General features: G+C 47.3%; 1 long non-coding RNA gene across 1 annotated transcript in view; it reads right to left on the bottom strand.

Moving 5' to 3' along the window:
* LOC142827645 (uncharacterized) overlaps window positions 1-14391 on the bottom strand; it is a 119978-nt gene extending 105587 nt beyond the window's left edge. Inside the window, exon 1 of the long non-coding RNA XR_012902347.2 lies at window positions 14338-14391. This is a non-coding gene — a long non-coding RNA (uncharacterized LOC142827645). The remainder of the gene's footprint in view (window positions 1-14337) is intronic.
* Between the last annotated feature and the right edge of the window lie 1355 nt (window positions 14392-15746).

Here is a 15746-nt window from a genome sequence, read left to right on the forward strand (position 1 = left end):
CATACTTGCATGATTGATCGTAGGGAGTGAAACTGCTCCATCCACTTGATGTGCCTATGGTACAGGGTCCATGTTTCACAGCCATACAGGAGAGAGGCGAGGACCATGGCATTATATACTGTGAGTTTAGTTGAAAGGTGAATATCTTTGTGCTGGAGAACTTTAACATGCAATCTCCCAAGTGCCTGACTGGCTTTCTGGATCCTCGCTGTAATCTCTTTGTCAAGGGATCCATCACTTGATATTGTGCTGCCTAGGTACTTAAAACTGTCCATGACTTTCAGTTGTGTGCCATTGATAGTGATGCATGGCTGTGGAAGAGCACTGTTGGGTGCAGGCTGGAAGAGGACTTCTGTCTTTCTGAGGCTAATTGCAAGACTGAACAGTTTGGATGCTTCAGGGAACCTGTCAATGATGGTCTGCAACTGGTTCTCTTGGTGTGCCATAAGGACGCAGTCATCAGCAAACAGCGCTTCGGTGATAAGCCTCTCCGGTGTCTTGGTCTTTGCAGTAAGGCATCTCAAATCAAACAGTGAACCATCCAAACAGTATCTGATGTAAATACCAAGATCTAAGTCTCTGACAGCATCCAAGAGGACTTCAGTGAGGAACAGGTTAAAAAGCACCCGGGCGAGTACGCAGCCCTGCTTCACGCAATTGGAGATGTTATATTTCCCAGATGGTACACCATCCAAGAGTACCTCTCCTGTCATGTCATTGTGAAACAGCTGGATGAGTGAGATGACCTTCGGTGGGCAACCCAGCTTTCTGAGGATCACCCACAATGCATTTCTGTTAACCGTGTCAAATGCCTTCATCAGATCAATGAAGACAGAGTAGAGGTTCATATTCTGCTCAAGGCACTTCTCTTGCACCTTCTCATTACAAAGATCATATTGACAGTACTGCGATTAGGGCGGAAGTCACATTGAGTCTCCCTGAGTCACACTTCTGAAACTGTGGAAATCAGCCTGTTCAGGATGATGCGGGAGAAGATTTTCCTGGCAATGGAAAGCAGTGAGATACCTCTGTAGTTCCTGCAGTCGGCTCTTGCACCCTTATTCTTGTACAGAGCAACTATCATGGCATCACGGAGGTCAGATGGCATTTCTTCCTCTTCCCAAATACTGGTCAAGACATTAAGTGACTCCTCATTAAATGCCTTGTACAGTTTTGTGGGAATTCCATCTTTGCCGGATGCCTTGCCGCAACTCATCTGCCTGATGGCCTTTCTAACTTCTTCAATAAATGGAGGATCTTCCAGGTCTTCAAGGGTTGGCTTGTGAGGGATCTGTTTCAGAGCTGACTGATGATGGACGATTGAGGAACTGACTGAAATACTCTTTCCATCGGTTATTAATGCCAGACTTATCCCTGATCAACGTGGCTCCATCTGCAGACGACAAAAGGGCAGAGCCAGACTTGGAAGGACCAAATACTGACTTAGAGTATGAAGAAGAGCTGAAGAACTCCCTTGGGTTGTTTATGTCAGCATAGTGTTGCACCTCTTCAGCTTTCTTCTCCCACCACTGATTGTGCATTCTATGGATTTCTCGCTGAGCCTGGGCCTGGAGAAACTTAAACTTGTCTTTTTTAGAGATGGAGACTGGGTCATTCTGCCACTCCATAAATTCCTTGTTCTTCTTTGCAAGCAGGTCCTCAATAGCACTGTTGTTCTCATCAAACCAGTCTTGATTGCATTTCTTGGGACCAAGCACTGACTTTGCTGTCTCCATCACCATTTCTCTAAACTGGCTCCACTTCTGAATTGGAGCCAATTCATCAACATCAGTAATCTTCCTGAAAACACCATCCTGGCCACCATGGATGTAGAAGCTCTTTTCACCGACATTCCACATGAAGATGGATTGCAGGCTATCAGGAATACCATCCACAATGACACCACTGCACACCTAATTACAGAGCTCTGTGACTTTGTCCTCACCCACAACGACTTCTGATTCGGAGACAATTTGTAACTTCAAGTCAGTGGCACCCGCATGGTCCCACAATATGCCAACATCTTTATGTCTGACCTTGGACAACGTTTCCTCAGCTCTTGCCCCTTAGCATCCTTACTCTACATTGATGACATCATATGGACCCACGGGAAAGAGACCCTTGAAGAATTTCACAGGGATTTCAACAACAGCCACCCCACCACCAATCTCAGCCTGGATCAGTCCACATGAGAGATCCACTTCCTTGGCATTACAGTACAATTAAATGGACCAATTTCCACCACCCTATACTGGAAACCTCGACCGCTACACTTACCTTCATGCCTCTAGCTTCCATCCCAGACACATTTCTCAATCTATTGTATACAGCCAAGCCCTAAAATACAACCGGATTTGCTCCAATCCCATAGACAGAGAAACACCTACAGGATCTATATAGAGCATTCATAAAACAAATCTACACCTGGAGAAGTGAAAAAACAGATCGACAGAGCCAAAATAGTACCCAGACATGAACAACTTCAAGACAGGAAAGACAAGAAAGAGAAAACAGAATTCCACTTGTCATCACCTACAGTTCACAACTTAAATCCCTCCAACACATTATCAACAATCTACAACCTATCCTGGAAAATCTATAGCCTGTCTCCTGCATCCTACAGGTGTCTTTTACATTCTACTCTAATGTGTGCTGTTCCCTTAGAGTCAGGCCACGCACGCCCTACTCTTTTCCCTGCTTTTGCTCTGCTAACCAAAGGGTGGCCACAAAATTTCCTCATGGAAACCTTTGCTGCTGCCAGCTTCCTGGGTTTATACTAGCCCAGCTGCCCATGTCCAGGTGAGCTTCCCTCTAATCAAAGCTCTCCACTCAACTGCTGCTTAAAGGTCTAGCTTCACAAGTCAGCCAATTTATGCCACTTATGGCCTGTACTCCCCAAACTAGGTCTGAGAGGTCTTGGATTAGGCCTGACTGGTTTAATCCAGCCCTCAGAGGATGAGCAGGGAGGCACACCACCTCCCAGAGGCATTTAGGACTAATTTCACAGAGGGGCATAGGTGCCCACTTGTTTTCACAGTGCCCACTATTGTAATCTTTGCACAAAGCAGTCTTTGTAAGCCATCATTTGGAAACTCAGGGTACGTCTAATCTACCGGGTTTTGTCGACAGAAGTTTTGTCGACAGTATCTGTCGACAAAACTTCTGTCGACAAAGAGCGTCCAGACACATTGAGTTCTGTCGACAAAGCAAGCTGCTTTGTCGACAGAACCCTGTAGTCTAGACGCAACCCTACAGGCAATAACACCTTCTGTCAACAGAAGGTGTTATGCCTCGTACAATGAGGTATACCAGCGTCGACAAAACTGCTGAGTTCTGTCGACGTTATGTCGGCAGAACTCAGTGGTAGTGTAGACGCAGGTATAGTTTTGTCAACAAAAGTCCACTTTTGTCGACAAAACTCAGTAGTCTAGACACACCCTCATTCATTGGTCAGCATTGTCTTGAAAAAGTGTGGAGTTCTATCTTTTAACACAATGTTGCCATAAAGTACAGCAATGCATAGAAAACAACCGAAATGTTAAACTCAAAGAGAAGCTAGGTTTCTCAGGAAGATGGGACTCTAATTTGAATAAGTTCAGCAAACTAATTGAAATCAAACCAATATTCCACGGAATCTAGCGAGAAATGAGAAGTTGTTCCTCCACCTAGTCTTAGCTCTGTATTGTGAGGGAAAGATTTGTGCTTTGCTACTGTTCAGTTTCTGGACACCTTCCTCTACTATTTGCTGTTGGTGCATGTCTTTCAGTACTAGTAACCAGATATTTTAATATCAGTAAAGTTGCTACTTTGGGGATACAAGATAGAGTAGAATCATATTCAGAACTTACACTCAGTGAGCTTGTGGTACATATAGGCAAACACTTGCGCTAGACTGGAAGAGCAATAAAAATGCAGATTACTTTCTAATGCCAACAGTCCTGGCACAGAACAGCTTGTTCTAATGTTCACTACACTCTAAGATTTGTTTGGAAGGAGGCACCAGGTCTGTCACTATACACAACTGATTAGCATTTGGGAGATAGAGATTTCCCCTCCGTCCCTACCAATTCAATAGTCATAGGAAGTACCCTGACATGCTCAATTACTTACAGGTGAGGGTTGCCATAGAGTAACCAAAATAATATTGCTGAGCAGTTGCATTATCCTCTTAGGGTACATCTATACTGCAACACTATTTCGAAATAACATAGTCCGCATCTACACAGCAGGCAGTTATTTTGAAATACAGTAGACTTCCGATAATCCGGCACCTTTGGGACCCAGGGGGTGCCGGATTATCAGATATGCCGGAGTATCAGGAGGTACTCCAGCGGGGGGGGGGTATGAGGGGAGTGAGGGACTGTGATGTGTCTGCAACCTGCGGGGGGGGGGGGTCCGCGGGAAACGGCACAGTGAGGAGCAAACCCTCTGCCATTTTGCAGGGAAGTGGGGGAAGCCCCACACAACCGCTGGTGACAGGCCATCTGGGGCTGCAAGCATCAGCAGCAGTCTTGGGGAAGCAGTGCGGCAGAGCAGCTGGGGTGCTGCCGGGTTGGTCCGCCCCTTGCCGCGCAGTTCCCTGAGGACTCCGCTTCCCCAGCCGGATGCAGTGCAGTCCCGGCAGACCCATCACAGGGGTATAATCCTCTTCCCTTCTCCTCCCCTCCCCTGGCCCGTGAGCATGCGTGCGGCTCACAGGAGCTCCAATTGTCCAGCTACCTGGAGCACTTCTGGGTTCCAGTTGGTGCTGGACTATCAGGAGTGCCAGACCACTGGATGCTGGACAATTGGAGTTTTACTGTAATGTCAAAATACTGTCAAGCTGGAAGACTTCTTACTCTAGCACCTGTAACCCTCATTGTATGAGGAATAAGGGAAGTCAGAGGAAAAGTGCTCTATTTTGAAATAAGTGCTCCCAACTTCAAAATAAGCTATTTTGAAATAAGATACGCAATTGACGTAGGTCATTTTGCATACCTTATTTCAAGGTAAGTCCTGGACTGTAGGCACACCCTTAAACTTCATATCCTGCTGGATAACTCATGGGCAGTTATTCAGTGGCTTCTCTCTTGACATTTAAGATTGCATACCATGTTTAGACAGCTGGAGATTCTGAAGTATTAAGGCACATTACTCCCATTGAAAGAACCAAAGCGCAAAAAAAAAAAAAATCCCTGCCGAAGGACCACATGGTTGGGAATAATACAAAGTGTCTACATGAAGATCAGTTTCTATAGCAATTTGGTAGATTTTAAACCAAGCTAGAAATTTATCAACCAAAATGTGTGTATGATGGAAGTATTGGTGCAAGCTTGTTTTATATATATTTTAAAATGCATACAAGATTAGACAAGTACTAGAAAATACATCTTTCTGATCATAAATGCATGCCTTTTCCTTAGCAGCATGCTGTACCTTTGAGTTAGTTTATCTGACTGGTTTATATAGTAATCAAATCCATCCACCAGAGGGTGCTAGTAAACTGTATTAAATTTAAGAATTTCTTGATTGTCATTGTGTATACACACGAGAACTACTTAGAGAATTATAAATTCAGGTGAACATGAATTTTAAACATTTAGATTCTAATACATTAGCTTGCTGCTTTACCATTGCACAGCTAGAAAAGTACGCTATAGAAACAGATCTACAAAAACCAAAGGCTGTCCATTTAGATAACCAAGTTGAGAGAATTTATTAGCTCTTTGTTTTCAGTGAAAATCCCCACACTTGGTTATGAAACTAGTTAATGATAGAAAAGTAAACCTAAAGCACAATTAGAATTATTTGTTAAAACAGTAATAAATGCTCTAACATTTTTACCTACTGTGACTAATTGATTCTCAAATTATGATTTAGCCCCACAAACATTACTCTAGTGTATATCAGGAGAGAATCCATTGATGCTAATGATTTGCACTGGAATAAGTAAAATTAGACTTGTCCCTCACTATTGGCTAGCATGTTGCAAACCATGGATATGGATATAGACACTAGCCACATGTGGCTATTTGGCCAGTTGAGTGTGGCTAGTTTGCTATAGCAGTATCCACTATAGCAGCTACTACTTCATAACTGATTGGACACTATGGATCTATATGCTAACAGGTACTCTGATAGGCTTTGTCTACACTGCAGGGTTTTTGTGGAAGAAGCCTCTTGTGCAAAAACTTTTGCACAAGAACTTCTACAAAAAGGCATCCACACCTCAAAACGAATCGTTTTGCAATGTGCTTTTGTGCAAGACAGCATCCACACTATTGGATGCTCTTCTGCATATAAAGCCACCTGGAACCAGTTCTAGCCAGGCTAGAGGTCACCAGTTGCTCTCAAACGGTGTTGCTGGAGCCCTCCAGAGATACACGTTTAAAGGGAGTCCTCTTAGACAGCTGCTTCTCTGTCTGTGCTGCCTGCTTGCCTCTTTGGCAAAGCTGAGCTTCCACAGTGCCTGTTGTGTTTGCCCATTTTTGGGGATGACAGCTTTTGCCTACTCTGCTCTGTGCTATGGAGCCGGAGTTGCCCTGGGCATGCCACAGACCAAGGCCATGCTATACTCCCTGCTTCAAGCAGGGGTCTTTCCAGATAAAGATGGACCCCGAGAACTTCATCAGCCTCTGTGTGGTTGCGGGTGCTCCACTCCCACGGACCCAGACAACCATACCAAGAAGATTCTAGAGGCTGGAAGCCAGTTCAGACTGGTGGGACTGGCTGGTCATGGAGCAGTGGGATGACCAGCAATGGTTGCAGAACTTCTGCATGCAGAAGGCCACCTTCCAGGAGCTCTGTGTCTGGCTCAAATCTGCCCTCCAATGACGCGACCCCCACCTGCGGCCTGCCATCCCACTCCACAATTGGGTCACCATTGCCCTGTGGAAGCTGGCCACCCCATACGGCTACTTCTTGGTGGCACACCAGTTTGGGGTGGGGAGGTCCACTGTTGGAGCTGTTCTCATGCAGGTAAGGAGATAACAGGATGCAGCCCCTGCATGGGGGCTATTGCGTAAGGGGGACCCTCAGGACAGGGGGACTGGGGACTATACATGGTGGACTGAGGGTGGGGGGGAAGCCCTGGCCCCAGGGGCTGGTGCCTTCTTGCCTTCACACTGGCCTGGTTGGGGAGGCTCCTTCAGGGCAGGGGGAGCCAGAAGGGGGGCAGACATGTCCCACTGGGAGCACAACCCCTGTCTCTCTCCTTCTGCAGGTCATCAACTCCCTGCTGCTGCTCAGAGACCTCTGGCTCCAGGACCTGGATGCCACCATAGGCGGCTTTGCTGTCCGGGGTTCCCCAACTGTTTGTCAACAGAAAGGGCTACTTCTCAGTAGTCCTACAGGCCCTGATGGACCGCTTCACGAACATTTACATGGGGGGGGGCAGGGCTCATGACTCCCGAGTTTTCTGCACCCTTCCCCCCCCCCCCCACAAGGGAGTTTCTGGTGGGTGACCAGACTATGCCAGTGTGCATGGGGGGGGGGGGGGGGGGGAGACAGCCTACCTACTTGTGCCCGGCAAATGTGCCCGTACACCGGCCATCTGGATTGCACAAAGGACACTTTCAATGCCCACCTGAACAGAGCCCACCTCCTGGTTGAGTGCACCTTCGGGTGTCGGAAAGGATGGTTCTGTTGTCTCCTCACCCACCTAGAGGTCGGGAGCAGAATATCCCCCAAGGTGGCAGCGGTGGGCTGTGCGCTCCACAACTTGGAGCACAAGGGGAAGGCTTTCCTCCCCGCATGGGTGGCAGAGACCACCCACAAGGGCTGAGGCTTTGAGCAGCCCCAGAAAGCTGTGACCCACCAAGATGGGGTGTGCATCGGGGGGAGGCCCCAAGGGAGAGGTTCTTGCAGAAACCACTGTAAATCTTCCCAGGCCTCCACCCTTCCTTCTCTCCCTCACTCCTGCTGCCCCTACCCTGACCTCCCAATAAACACACTTGCTTGGTTTTCAAACAAAAAGACATTTTTTATTTAACATAAATGAGGGTGGGCAGGAGGAGGGGGGGCTGTCTGAACTGGGGGGGAAGAGATCAGTGAACTGGGTGGTATGGTTGGGCAGCTCTGGAGGCCCTAATGGGTTGGACAGGAGGGGCAGCTGGAGTGGGGCCAGGGTTGGCAGGGGGGCAGGAGGAGGGGCCGTAGGTATGATAGGGAGGAGGCATGGCCATGGGGGGGGAGAGAGAGAGAGAGCAGAGGCATGAGAGGCCTGGCAGGGTGGGCAGATGGGTGGGCCATAGGTATGGGGGGGGGCAGGAGAGTGGACGGCAGGAGCAGCAGCAGCAGGCACCTGTTCTCTCATGCAGGACAGGATGATGCACATGGTGTCGCATCGCGCCATGAGGTCAATCCATGCCTGCTACCACCACTCCAGGTCAGCATTCAGTCATCACAACAGGGTGGTGTGTATGTGTTGTTCATCACCCTCATGTGCTGGCACATCAGCTCCTCAGACTCTGGCAGGTGGCTGCAGCAGTGGTGTGGCTGGGCCCTCTATCCCAGCTATGGAGAGGACACAAGAGGGGGCAGTCAGTCCAACACACACACACACACACACACACACACACACACACACACACACACACACACACACACACACACACACACACACACACACACACCCCCCCCCCCCCCCCCAGGGCCAGGCAGCCAAGGGAAGCATCCAGCCACAGTGGATCCCCTCATGGGTGGCAGAGGAGCCATGAGCAGCCTTCCCCTCCCTGGGGTCTGCACACAGTTGCGGCTTGCTGGGCTATCAAGAGGGAGCAGCTGCTGTCTCATGTGCAGGCATGGCTGTGCACTGTGTGCAGCACTCCAGCACGTGTGGGGGGTGGTGCCTGCACCTTTGCGGCTATCCTGCTAGCAGCACCCCCTCCTCTCTGGGGGCAAGACTCGGTGGCCAGGCATGAGGCTGGCAGCAGGCTCCCAGGCATGTAGAGGGGCTGGCTGCTGTGCCTGTGTGCCGCACCCTCCCTCTGCACGTGGGTGCATGTGCCCAGACTGTAGCAGCATGTGCTGGCCTAGCAGCCCGCATGACGCTGTGTCCCCTGCCCGGTCACCTCCCCCACCCTGTGTGTGTTTGTGTGCCAACATACCTGAGGATCCCTCCCAAGCCTCCTTGGAGACCTGGGAGACATCTAGGCTGGCAGGGACTGGCTCCAGGGACAGGGTGATGGTCCTGCTTCCTGGTCCTCCTGCTCCACCAGTGGCTGGCCCTGGCCCTCTGTCTCCTCCGGCTTGGGAGCAGGCTCCAGGCGCTGGAGGACAGGCTGCTCCAGCCCAGAGTCCACCATGATGGAGGGGGAAAGTGTTCCCCTCTCCAAGGATGTGGTGGAGCTTTCTGTAGTAGGAGCAGGTGTGCAGTCCTGCCCGAGTGCCCCCTCTGCTCCGTTGCCCTGATATCCCGGATGGAGCTCCTTCACTTTTGCCCAGACAGTTTCCATGGTTTGGGCAGGGGAAATCTCACTCCGTCAGGGACGTGGTCATGCAGCTGAAGACTTCGGCATTTCGCCCAGGGTTTCTTCAGCGACTCCTCCTCTTCTCCCCTCTCCCCCCCAATTTGAGGAGGGTCATGATTTCTGCACCTGACCATGCTGGTGCATGGTGCCTGCTGCCCCGGGGGGTGTCCTGGGAGCCCTGTGGGCTGCTCTCTGGCAGGGCCAGGGACATCTTGGGCACCTGCTTGTTCTGCCATTTGTGCAGACAGAGCTGCATGGCAAGCAGCTGGCTGTGGGCAAGCTTCCTGCCAGAACAGCTATGCGGGTGCCTGCACCTTTAAGAGGGGCCAGCAGACAAACAAGAGAGTTGTGACTGCCTGCTATGGAGCATCCAAGTGGCCTCCTGTGTTTGTCCCTGGAGGCTAGTTTTTGCGCAAAACCCCCTGCAGAGTGTCCACACTTGCCTTTTTGCACAAGAACTCTTGCGCAAAAAGGACTTATTCCTCTCCCCACAAGGAATAACTCCGCGCAAGACCACCACCAGTGGGCCTTTGCAGTAAAAGCACATTAGAGGTGTGGACGCTCCACCGGTTTTTGCGCAAAAATGCACGCAAAAACCTTGTAGCATAGATGTAGCCATACTGAGTACTTTGTTAAACATTGCATTCCAAATGTATACTGCTAGGAGAAAGTAATGAAGTAAACTGAAGAGTCAAAAAGTACCAGCAGAAACTATTGATGCAGATGGGGAAGGAAACATTCAACATATATTATTCTAAAAAAATCAATAGAAAGAAGTGTGCTCAGTACAGAACCAGTACATTTCCTGTGTCTAGATCCACATGGTCAAGGAGGAAAGGGAACAGAAAGATTAGGTACTCTGATTTCCATGGAGCCTTCTCCTCATAGGACAAAATATGAAATAAAGACAGTATACTGATGCTAAACTTCCATGATGATAAAGGACTTCAGCAATGAACCCTACTACAAAAGCTCACACATGATGAGGCTTGCTCCCCCTATGAGTAAGACACCTTGGTATATGCAGAGAAGTTTCACACTTTTAAAGCTCAGGATCCTCAGAGATCATTTCCTCCCTTCTCCCTCACACTATACGAGAGCTATGAGTCAGAAAACAGCAAGAGAATACATGAATAGTAGTCATTCACTGCCCACAGAGCACATTAACTTGCAGAGTGGGGAAGTACAGGGTCAAGTAGGGAGTGGGGTCCTTGTCCTTTGGATTAAAGAGGGATTCACTTTATGATGTCTGGAAGACTAAGACACTTGAAGTTTGTTTTGAATCATTTCCAGTCCATGGGATCATTCCAGCTCCATATTTCTGGATCATATAACGTTTTAGTGTATACCTTCTCCTCAGATTCACTCAGGCAGTGGGTCTCAAACACTGGCCTGCAGCCCATCCTACTTGATGCAAACCTTTCCATGATGAACCACCAGCCAACCACCCATGGTGCAGGAGGAAGTTGAAGTGAGGGGTCTGGCTGAAAGCTTGGGTGCAGGAGAGGGCTGGTGGCAGGGGTTTTGGGTGGGAGGTTGAATGCAGGGACAGGCTGGGGGGGCAGGGTTCTGAGTGGGAGGGTGTCATGTGAGGGCAAGGGGAGTGTGGTCTGGGCATGAGGAGGATGGGGGTCACTTACCTGCCTCTGTGCCTCACACCACTCCAGGAACTGCCACCCAATGCTCCCATTCAATGTTCCCTCTAATTTTTTCCACCTACTCGCCCCGCCAGGCTTCTGCACAATCACAGGCTCCTAGCGCCGATCGTGGCCCTGCCTTCTAGCCGCTCCTCCCACCCATGCCAAGCTTCCATCTAGTGTGCAGCTGGAAAAATAAGAGAATACTGGACATTGCACATGTCCAGTATTCTGATTTTTATTGGACAAAGAACGCAAATATCAGACTGTCTGGTAGAATACTGGACACCTGGCAACCCTACAGAGAAGTTTAACAAAAAGAAAATAATCTGATTGTGACTAAATAGACACTTCCCTATCTACTTAGTATCCATGCTTCAAGGTCCATCTATTCCCATGCCTGATATTCTTTGTAGGCATTGTAGTTCTACTTGGTTCAATTCATCTTCTTTCCTCAACTCCTGGCTTAAAAAACCTCACACAAACACAGCAGAAAGGTAGAGCTTCCCATTCAAATCTCAACACCTTCTTCCATTGGCTCTCTGCCAATACCCCATGCTACCTGAATTTAACCCTTTAGTCATTGAATGCTGGCCAACACTCCTCATACCCATCACAGATGTCTGCTATTCAATATGCTCCTTTAGTACTTTAGCACAGTGATTAAGTTTTCCCCTGCTGCTTAATTGCAATGTTGATTAATTTAGTATTTAACTTTTTTACTGGATCCTGCAGGCCAGTCTGGAGGTGACCAGGAAAATGGGGACTTAAGAGTGCAAAATAGTTCGCTAGGCCACATATCCAACACAAAATAGTTTCTTCCCAGTGTGCATGGGGGAATCAGAGCTTCAATATTACTCTTGATCTTTTCACAGCCCATTGCTAAAAGTCTCCAAACACTTACAGAATTTTTCCTTCTGGCAGCAAGCTCAAATTCCTTCACAGTGCCATGTGATGTTCCAACTTTTGTCCTTTCAGCAATGTTTTATAAGGCTTTCTAAAAACTGACTTGTGATGGAACCCTATGTGTTATTTCTTGACCTCCATTGCCATAATCTAAAAGGTTTTTGGTTTTAAGAAAACAGTCTGCACCATAGTTATTTTATTTTTCCCAAAGGTAAGAGAGAGCTCTTCCTGAAAGCAAAATTAACCTGCAGTTTACATATAATATTAAACATATTAAGGGGTACACTTACATCACTAAGATATTAAAAATGATTTTTTTAGCCCTAGCAGATAATTGGAAGAGAGATCCTCAAATTTTAAGATTTAGCCAATGGATTCGCCTTGCCTCAAAGGCTTCAAAATGGTCCAACATGGAACTGATGTAATAGGGTAGGTGAGCAAAAGTTAGTGTTACCAGATGGTTTCAACAAAAATATCGGACACACTAGACATTACATCACAATCTACATTACATCTTATTTAGAAAATATCAGACATTTATATTGTCTTGTTTATATTTTTCCAATTTGTTCCCCAAACAGAAAGTTCAAATACTGGACTGCCCAGTCCAAAACTGGACACCTGGCAACCCTAAAGTTAATGTGGAGGAACTGATAACTATCAGATTTAAGGGCCACAGAGGAAACAAAAAGTTAGGAAAAACAAACCTAACATAAAATATAGGCAGTCACACTCCCCTCTAATAGGCTTGGAGATGTGGCCCATTATGTCGTCAACGCCCCTGTTGGGTTGATAATTTGAAGAGTCTAGAGACCTAATTATATCTGTTGGTTATCTGTGAACTATGTAATCTAGGCCCAACCAGCTGAGTGCCCTTCTGGCACAGGATAAAGACCAAAAGAAGTTTAAAAAACCCCTTGAAGGATAAGGACACAAGTTATAACCCTATTATAGGGGCAGGCGAAAGTAGTTAAAAAGGGACCAATCTAGGAACATTTATTTCAAGGTGGATTTATCCCAGAGCCTCTGTAACCAAGATATCACACTCCGACCTCAGCCACCCAGTACTTTTTAAATGCACCAACTTTTTAAAATGCACTAACAATCTTGTAGACCCCAGTTTTAAAAGCCTTTATGATTTTATCTTTAGACAGGAGAGTACATTACTACTTGTTCAAGTAGTGTACACACACACACACACACACCTGACACCACAAATGGGCTGGAGTCTTTACCCTTATTTTGTTCTTTCTGGAAAAAAAAATCCCTAAAGACAAAAACCAAAAGCCATTGCCCATGCATGCTTAGGGGTATCCCCTGGCAGAGCACTAAGGCTGTTATCTGGGCTAGAATCATTATTGGGAGCCATGAGTGCAGGCTCCCAACTCATTCTAGAAGAGAGTGAGCCAGTTTCAAAACTGTTAGCCACAGCTCTAGTTTCAGAGCCTCTGTACTGATTATGTACAACGAGGGGATCAAACCCACGGTTAGACTTTGACAGGAGAGCAGACAGCCTGCATGGGCCTCTGGGCAAGACAGAAGGAGTGGCTCTGCACTCCCAGAAGGGGTGGGACTAGGACAGCCACTGCATAGCCCAGAGCTCACAGGCCAAGCCCTCCAGGCCTCAGAGCTGCCCAGAGGGCACCACATGGGGTTCTGGTGGCAATTTAAAGGCCAGGTTTCCAGCCACAACTAATTCACCAAGCCCCCAAGGCAACTGTCCCTTCTGCTCCTGCCCCTAGTCAGGGCAAGCCTGAACTTTGAAGCTACTGATGGCACAGGATCAGCTAATTCTCTTTAGAGTCTAAACTCTTGCCACAACCCCACTGCTACCACCATATTTGGAAATCAAAGGATTTTTTTTTTTAATATCAGAAGTGTCTGTAAACATTATAGGTAAAATGTTTCTCAACCTACACATTGTTACAACGGGAGGCTGCACAATGCTTATGATTTTAAAAGAACAAGTACTTGAAAACACAAAAGTTGTGTTTTTCACATGTTACAGACTTGTAACTGGGTGACACTTGCCTCTCATGAGATTCTCTCTCCTTTCCTGCCCCTCTCCTCCCCTCCCCCCATCATCTCATTGAAAGCCTATGCCTGCCCTCTCAGCTTGTCAGCCTTTTCAGCTGCTCAGCTCTCTGGCCAAACCACACAGCCTCATTTGAATCAATAAAAACCCGTTCCTAGGTACACCCTTAACAAGGGCCCATCTCCAAACCCTTTGTATAGTGTCTCACTCTGTTTCCCCACTCTGGATGAGAGTGGTGCCTCCAAGGCTTCCCCTCCTAGATAATACCTTGCCCCTAGCTCAAGGCTTTATCACAGTTCATCAGTCTCACCACAGTCCACATCATCTATGCAGCTCTCCACTGAGGGGGTCTACATGGTGCTGCTGCCACTCTTTGAGCTCTTCCTTGTAACTGAGTGTTACTATACTTTGCAGTGCCTTTTATAGGCCTTCCTGGCCCCTGATTGGCTGGTTCCTCCTGCAGCCATTCTAGCCTCCTGGAGGACTTGTCTATGGCCTTTTCAGGGGTGGGGTGGGGTGAGGTAGGACCACAGGGTCTCTGGCAGGGGGACCTAATGCCTGGGCCACCCTGTCACACATGTACATAGGAAACATAAAGACTAAGCCATTAAAACTGCTCCTAGAAATATTAAAAAATGCCATAAAATACACTAGGAAATACTGTAGCAGATTGAAGCTATGTGCACATGTAGATTATCTTAATTTCTTCACCCACTTTTTGCCAGTTTTATTCTTTGAAGACACAGTGGACATTTCTTATTGTCTAGATTACAGTCATATCTGATTAGTCAAGCACAGTGACTTGCCTCTATGTTCAGTATATAACTCACTCCAATTCTCCTTTTATAAAGACAATACTGGGATTTCATGTGCAATTGATCATAGGAAGACAATTTGACTGCAAATGACAAGGTTTGCTATTATGTAATGAAAACTGGGGCTGTAATTGGGGTGAATCAGTGAGAATTTGTGAGAGAAGTGTAATTTAACTCCTATTTCTTAAAGCATGTATTCCTAAAACAGCAATGAGAGTGTCAGAGGGATTAAACAGTTTACAGAGAGGGACAAGCAGGTCTGTCCCTACGGGGGTGTAGAGCCCCATTCTGCAACAGTTTCCTGGGTGAATGGGGCTGGCAGGGCCAAGGGGAACTACAACCTGCAACCCCTCCCCCACCCCTAAATCCTGAGCCTGTCTTCCAGCACCAGTCATGCCAGCCAATCGCATTGTCCCATGGGGCCTAGAGCAGTTGCCCTGATTGGTCTACCCAAGGGACATCTTTGGGGGGAAGGTGGGAGGAGAGGAAGGTCATCAACTAAAAGTTCAGACACTATGGGCATATTTACAGTGGGGAGTTATTTGGAAATAACAAGGCAAGCATCCACACTACTAAACCCTGTTATTTTGAAATAAGGGGCTTGTTATTTCGAAATAATAACTCCTGATTGTTAAGAGGAATAAGCTTATTTCTAAATAGTTATTTTGGGAATTATTATTTCAAAATAACCTGGTAGTGTAGAAATAGCCTATAAGCCATCCTACATTCACCAAGAACAAAATATTAATTAATTCTATAATATCTGACTTGCAGAATAGAAATCTGAAAGAGTTTAGTTTGTTGTTGGGTTGTCCTCATGACTCTTGAACTTAGAGTATTTGAGTAACTTATTTTGAGGGAGCTAGTTCACAGTAGACAGGGGAACACTAGAAATCTAACTCTG

Source organism: Pelodiscus sinensis, chromosome 3 (genome assembly GCF_052426305.1).
Source record: "Pelodiscus sinensis isolate ZL-2025 chromosome 3, ASM5242630v1, whole genome shotgun sequence".
Classification (NCBI taxonomy): Eukaryota; Metazoa; Chordata; order Testudines; family Trionychidae; genus Pelodiscus; species Pelodiscus sinensis.